The sequence below is a fragment of the Pelobates fuscus genome, chromosome 4, assembly GCF_036172605.1.
Source record: "Pelobates fuscus isolate aPelFus1 chromosome 4, aPelFus1.pri, whole genome shotgun sequence".
Taxonomy (NCBI): domain Eukaryota; kingdom Metazoa; phylum Chordata; class Amphibia; order Anura; family Pelobatidae; genus Pelobates; species Pelobates fuscus.
The window spans coordinates 348085100-348092286 of record NC_086320.1 but is presented as its reverse complement, the minus strand read 5'-3'; the positions used below and the strand labels follow the sequence as shown (position 1 = coordinate 348092286).

Sequence of the window (7187 nt, the reverse complement as noted above, 5' to 3'; positions counted from 1 at the left end):
GTGTACTCTGTGTTGGTGGGAGTGTACTGTATGTGGGGGCTTCATTTTCTGTGAGGGTATACTGTGTTCAGGGGGTTGTAGACAGTGGGATAGGGAAGAGCTTTACAATTTTTACTTTAATAATTGTTTACAAAAAAAATAAAAGCATATTCCCCTTTCTCTGAGCTTACCTTGCAGGGAGGGGTGGTACAATCAGATCCGTGGAGGTTGAGAAGGCTGCCTATCCATCGGTACAGAGGAGGTCACGAGATGAGAGTTATCTCTCTTGGAGCTTAAGCTATTACACAGACTGACCCATACAAACCCAGACTGACCCATACATACACACTGCCCCCCCCCCCCTCCACACACACACACTGATCCATACACACACACACAGACTTCTCCCCACACAGACTGACCCATACATATACAGACTTACCCCCACACACAGAGACTGACCCTCCCCACACACAGACTGACCCCTCCACACACAGACTGACCCACCCCACACAGAATGACCCATACACACAAACTGACCCCACCCCCACAGACTGAACCCCCCACACTCAGACTGACCCACACACAGACTGACCCACTGCACACACAGACTGATCCCCCGCACACAGACTGACCCCCCACTCCCATACACACACAGACTGACCCCCACACTCACAGACTGACCCACCCTACACACAGATTGACCCACCCCACACACAGACTGATCCCCCCACACACAGACTGATCCACCCCACACACAGACTGACCCACCCCACACACAGACTGATCCACCCCACACAGACTGACCCATGCGCACAAATTGACCCCCCCCAAACACAAACTGAACCCCCACCTCCACACTGACCAATAAACACACACACAGACTGATGGGAAACCTTGGGTCCTTGGGTTCATGTGGATGTTACTTTGATATGTAATCTTGTGTCACATATATACCACCTACCCAGAGACGTGGTACAGTAGAGAAAGGGCAATTTTATGAATATTAGGAAGAAGTGCAAAGCGGCATATTTGAAGTAAGCTGAAGGAATTTCTAAGACTCAGAGAAACTCTAGTAGATAGATCATCAAAGGTGATAAAAGTGTCCTTAGGGAAAGGGTCCTTTTCTACAAAATTTGTTGATAAATATTTTCTACTACCCTCACATCCTTGACCCCAAGCCTGAGATGGACCCTTTCTTGCCTATATCTACCCATCTCTGTTATAAATTATAAAGTCAAATTTATTCTATCTAAATCCTCTTTATTTTTTAAAGCAACCTCTTTGCAGTTCAGTTATGTCCCTGATGCTCACATTGTCATTGTCTTCTTCTACAAGTTCAACAATAACAACATAATAAAATTTCCCTCTGAATCGCTTCCAGGCATTTTAACTTTGGACTGCAGTGCAGTGCTGTCTGCTTGCTTGTGCTCCTTACAAGAAAATTTAAGCCAGATGCACCTTTTTTCAATTTACTTTTCTTCAGACAGCTCAGATGAGCCCCTTTGTGACATTAGGATGTTCCATGCTATCGTCCACAGAGTCGGTTTCAACGCAGTTAGGACAGCATGAAACTTTCTAACATTTTCATGTAACTTAGGTTAAATCTCTACTCGAACCAGGGAGCTCCATGTATCAATTAATATCTGGGGCTCCCCTCTATCAGATGATGAGCTGTATGAGCTGTATGCAGGGCTCAAGTGAATACTGGGATGGGATCCTGGCACTACTGGCGCCATAACTACTACACTAAGCTGTAGTGGTTATTGTGCCTAGATTATTTCTTTAAATAATCTACAAGTGGGGGGGCGGAGCCAACTGCCGATCGAGCCGGACGCAAATTGCGGGAGCTCCGGACCGATAGACCCGCTAAAAGCTACAATCGGTAGTCAGACCCACAACCGGTGCCCGGTAACAGGATTTACCTGCACCCCACACGATGGGGAAACGCTCCAAAAAATTGCGGGCAGATAGGAGCCCAGGAACCCGGGATATCAGCATATTACTGCAGCAGCCGACTAGGCCCGCACCAGCAAAGATGGCGCCGGCGGCGGCCTCCACCTCCGACTCATCTGATGCAGAAAGCTTACCGGAGGAACTATCCACCTTCCCAGAGGTACTTACCACCACCCACCAGCCCCCAAAAGAGGGAGATACTGCCCCCTCGACTAAAGCAGACATCAAAGCCCTTCTGCACGAGATAAGGGCCATGTTTCAAGCAGATGTGGCTGGGGTGAGGGAAGAAGTGGCCACCCTCACAGACAGGGTTATAAGATTGGAAGATGACATGGACACGACGAAAGTGGCCCAAACAGCCACAGATAGTGCCCTAGGCTCACTACGGAAGAGCAATGAGGACGTGCTTAACCGTCTGGCCAATATGGGGGACAGGATGAAAGCAAGAAACGTGAGAATTAGGGGAGTCCCTGAGGCCATAACCACTGGTGAACTGCCACATTTCATCCGGAGACTCCTTGCTACACTCCTTCCCCCAAAGCATGCAAAACAAGTGGTCATGGATCACTGCTTCCGCCTGCCTAAGGCCCCCAGAGCCCCCCCAGAGTCATCATGAGATATCCTTGTAAAGCTGGTACGGGACTCAGACAGAGGTGCTATCCTAACAGCAACCAGAGATACCCCCAGCACTACCTTTGAGGGGCACCAACTGACTTTCTATAGGGACATATCCCGACATACCATCACATGGCGAAGGTCACTACGTCAACTTACGCAGCACCTCCAGGAATACAAAGTACCATATAAATGGGGAATACACAAGCTGACGGTAGAAAGAGGGGGCAAGATACACTCCCTCACTCACCTATCTGAATCTCACCGCTTCCTCCGAGACCTGGGACTGCCCGTGAGCACCTTTCCCTTGCCGCAACAACCTTCCTGGTCAGTAGACCACATTACCCCATTTGTCCCAAGAGAAGCCGCAAGGGGAACCCGCGACCCGCCACCATGACAAGGACTAACGCAAAAGCTCGTCCATCTCACCACACAAGCTGCTTGCGAGCTCACCTTCTCTCCAGGTGTTAACATGGACACTGAATATTGTTTCCTGGTTTTATAGTTTTATGGTTGTTACACACTTTAATTTTTTTTTTTTTTGTATCTATGCTTTTAAGATCTTATTCTAAATTGGCTCCATCAGTAGTAGCTACACGAATACTGCAGAGTTGTATACCCCCCCCCCCACTAACCTATCCACCATGCCTAATACGACCAGCAGCTCCCACCAACAGGCAGACGCTGCGTGACACAGGCCGACAGCAACCACTTATTACATTAGATCTGATTGTGATTTTAAAATTAGTACAATTCCTTACCAATGCCGGCAGACCGAGGACGAGAATACAGTTATGACCACGGCAGTATACCATAGGCACCCCAAGTAATCCCCCTCCCCTATTAACCCAGAAGTTTGTAGGTATTAACACCCTTTGAAGGCGGCTGACTACTCTTTCTGTACTGTACAAGTGAGATTATTATACATATTATAAAACGTGCTGTATAACTGATATGTTTTGGTTACAATGCAATGACCAATGTTACACTGTTGATGACATGTCTTATGGCAAGTTGTGCACCTTACAAAGCACAACAAAAATAAAGAATTAAAAAAAAAAAAATAATCTACAAGTGCCCCTCTCGAGATCAGGCTCTGGATCTGCCACTGACTCTGCTACAGCCATTTAAATGCCTATTGCTGCAATTCGGTATGATCAGGGCTTTTGCCCACATTTGTAACTGGATGCAGCAATTCCTCTTTTCCTCTGCCACCACCATCCCACTTTTTATAGCGTCTTCCCAATGGCTGCCCCTTTTCCAGATCCCAGAAAGTGTCAGATCCATTTCAGTGTTCTTACTTTTTCCTCCAGATGCTGTAAGAGCTCTTTCATTCCTTCAGTTGGGAACCTGGAATAATTCAGCCTCTTGAATCAGAGATTATCAGAGCCAGATAAACACAGTGGCTATTGTAGCTGAACCTCCAGCACCACACACTGCAAAATTCCTAAACTGCCTGACTCTCGTTTATATATTTTTATGATTTGCGACTGCTCCAGCGTGCCCAGTGCCATATATATAATGTGTCCACAGTGGCACAAATTTCCTCCCTGGCCTAGCTGAACAACAGGGAAACACTGTCCAGAATTGCAGGGATTATTTTATGTGTATCTGCAAAATCTATTTGCAGACTTAGGGGAGACTCGTGATAGTTTAAGCACAGGATGCCAGAATCATGGATTCAAATTTTAAATATTTGAACCCCTCTTTCCCTTCAGATCTGTGTGCTGGACAAAAAGCAGTGAGGATCTAAATATCACTAAAGCGAACTTCCAAAGTGATTTCAAAGTGAATTTGAAAGTAGCAGCACTGGAAAAACCCTCTCAGTCAACTATCCTTCCAGTTGGGCTACATAAGTCTAAAATGTGAAATTCCCTGGGAATTCACATTGAATTTTCACGTTAGTGAATAGCTTGTAAATGTCCCTCTGGGAGTGAGTGCATACATGCATTTTAGGTTTATTGAATATTTACCAGCACCTGAGTCTGTGAGTGTGTGAACTTGTGTTAGCTTTTATCTGTCTATGGGGGATTAATGGCAATTTATGTAGATTCTATACTATTATGAAAATAAAAAAAACCTCTGGAACATACATCCCAGAGAAGGAACACCTTTGGCCCTAGGTGAGTTACTAGTAAACCCGCCACCCCACACACACTCAAACACTCATACATTCTTCATAAAGGGATGATTAATGGGGTCAAGCAAAGTCATGGCTCTGGGCCCATGTGGACCCTCTAGGCTCTAGGTAGATAATCCTGATTTGATTCATCCCAAATTGTGTTTTTGTTTATTTTTTCTTCTCTCAATTTTTTTTTTTTTTTTTTTTATTGGAAATGTATCCCAAAAGGTGTTTGTTTTTTGACCCAGATCATTTTGTCCCTCCTTCATAATTCTGTGCCCCTCATTTCTGCAAGCCTAAAATATCTGGTCGAGAATAACACTAAGCTCCATAACTGTAAATTTCACAGGAATTTTCCATGTGAATTAGTGCATCACAGAGCTCCATAACAAAAAAAAACAAAATTCACAGATGTGTGCTGTGTAATGTGTATACATGTATCACAGAGCTCCATAGTAGTAAACTCAAAATAATGTGCAGTGTAGGAGTATCACAGAGCTCCATAGTAGTAAAATAATGTGCAGTGTAGAGCTCCACACTAAAAAACAAAACTCACACTAGTGTGCTGTGTAATGTGTATACATGTATCACAGAGCTCCATAGTAGTAAAATAATGTGCAGTGTAGGAGTATCACAGAGCTCCACACTAAAAAACAAGACTCACACTAGTGTGCTGTGTAATGTGTATACATGTATCACAGAGCTCAATAGTAAAAAGAAAAAAAAATAGCAAACATGCAGTGTGTATGACAGAGCTACATTTCAGTAAAAAATAAATAAAACCAACTACAAATATAAGTAAAGTGTATTTCTAAAAGCTTTATATAAGTGTTTATATATTTGAAGCACCCACCAGGCAGTACCCCTCCCGTGTTTGGGCTCTGGATACCTACATGCACCTGTCCTTCTATATTCGGCACACTGCGATTCGGCACACTACGCCAAGCACACGGTGTCCTGTTAGTTTAATAATTAACGTTAGCTGCCGCTTTCTATACCTCCATCCATGGTTCGGTACCGGAAACATAGAGCACCATGACAGTAACGGAACGAGTGAGTCACCGAACAGGAAGATAAAAGCCGGTATATTATTAGAATAGCAACATGTAACCATTTCCTATCGAATACTGACCATGTCTAGGGGACAGGGACCCCCAGAGACAGTTTAATGATATAGACCCGAGCTGGGTGTATGAAATCGGAGCACTGAAACGGTTAAACGCACAAACAGGATGATTGTCCTAAAAATAGAAGCAATTCCTCTGAATGTGCCCCTTTCCTGGGGCTCCTCACCAGCTGCCTGGCTGCCCTCGTTTTATAGACAAATTGACTCAGCAGGCAGAATTCGTTAGGGACAAGCAATGCAAAAATACAGAAATCAGTCAATTATTATTATTATTATTATTTTTATCGTTTCTGGATTTTGATTGATGACTTATCACGGTATGGATATTATTTTTTTAATAACCAACTGGGGATATACAATAATATGTGTCAGTCTCGCCTTTCCCTCCATCCTAACTACCGACAAGCACACAGAGACGGCATATAAAGCGGACTATGACTCCCATTTATTCCAGCAGCAGGCTGGCTGTGCGTGTTGGGAGTTGTTCCTGTCAGCAGCTGGGAGTCACAGGTTTTCTACTCAGATTAGTGTATTCATTCTGTGGACTTGGGAGCATGATGGCACATAGGAGGTGTAAAAAGTGGCTAAAATTTGTATTTTTTTTTTACCCATATATCTTTACATTTAGGTTTACTACAAGAAAGTAAATACATGAATAATAAAAAAAAAAAAATATATATATATATATAAAAAAATTCTGCTATCATTTAAAAAAAATAAAAATAAAAAGGAATGCTTAAAGAATACCAGCAGGGATCCACGAGTGGGGGGTTGATCGTACGTAATAGATGTGGAGCGGGTTCACGGGGTTCTAGAACGTTGGAACGTTGCTTACTTTCGTTTTGTTCTGCTATAATGGTTGGTAACCGGTATCGAATCACAGCGCAGGAAAAATTATGACGTTAGTCGAAAAATAAACCAAAAAGGGAAGGCATTCCATATGAGCAGTAAAAACGAAATACGTAGCATCCTGGTCTCTGTGGCGCAATCGGTTAGCGCGTTCGGCTGTTAACCGAAAGGTTGGTGGTTCGAGCCCACCCAGGGACGCAGCTTTTATTATGATATTTATATTTAAATTTCATTTTCATTACTTGTTGTGAATATCAGTTTTGCTTTAAGTCTCTGTTCCAGGTTTCAAATCCAAATTAAAATCATATTTCACAGAAAGAGAGAAAATAAAATAAAAAATAGCGCTGGATGTAGAAATTTCTAGAACAGACTGAGAACAATAGATGTGCAGCAGAATCTAAAATCCCTCTCAGAGAAGGACTATTAGCTTCCAGTCGGTTATTTACAATATGTTCTTTACTATACACACCCAGCCCCTCACACAGCAGGTGCAATACAATTATTACAGACATAATGTACACAAGTAATATTTAACAACAT

The 7187-nt window shown here is 43.5% G+C and overlaps 1 non-coding gene across 1 annotated transcript; it reads left to right on the top strand.

Moving 5' to 3' along the window:
* Positions 1 to 6771: 6771 nt before the first annotated feature.
* Positions 6772 to 6845, top strand: TRNAN-GUU (transfer RNA asparagine (anticodon GUU)). Its single transcript has one exon. It is a non-coding gene; the product is annotated as a tRNA-Asn (tRNA).
* Positions 6846 to 7187: the final 342 nt, after the last annotated feature.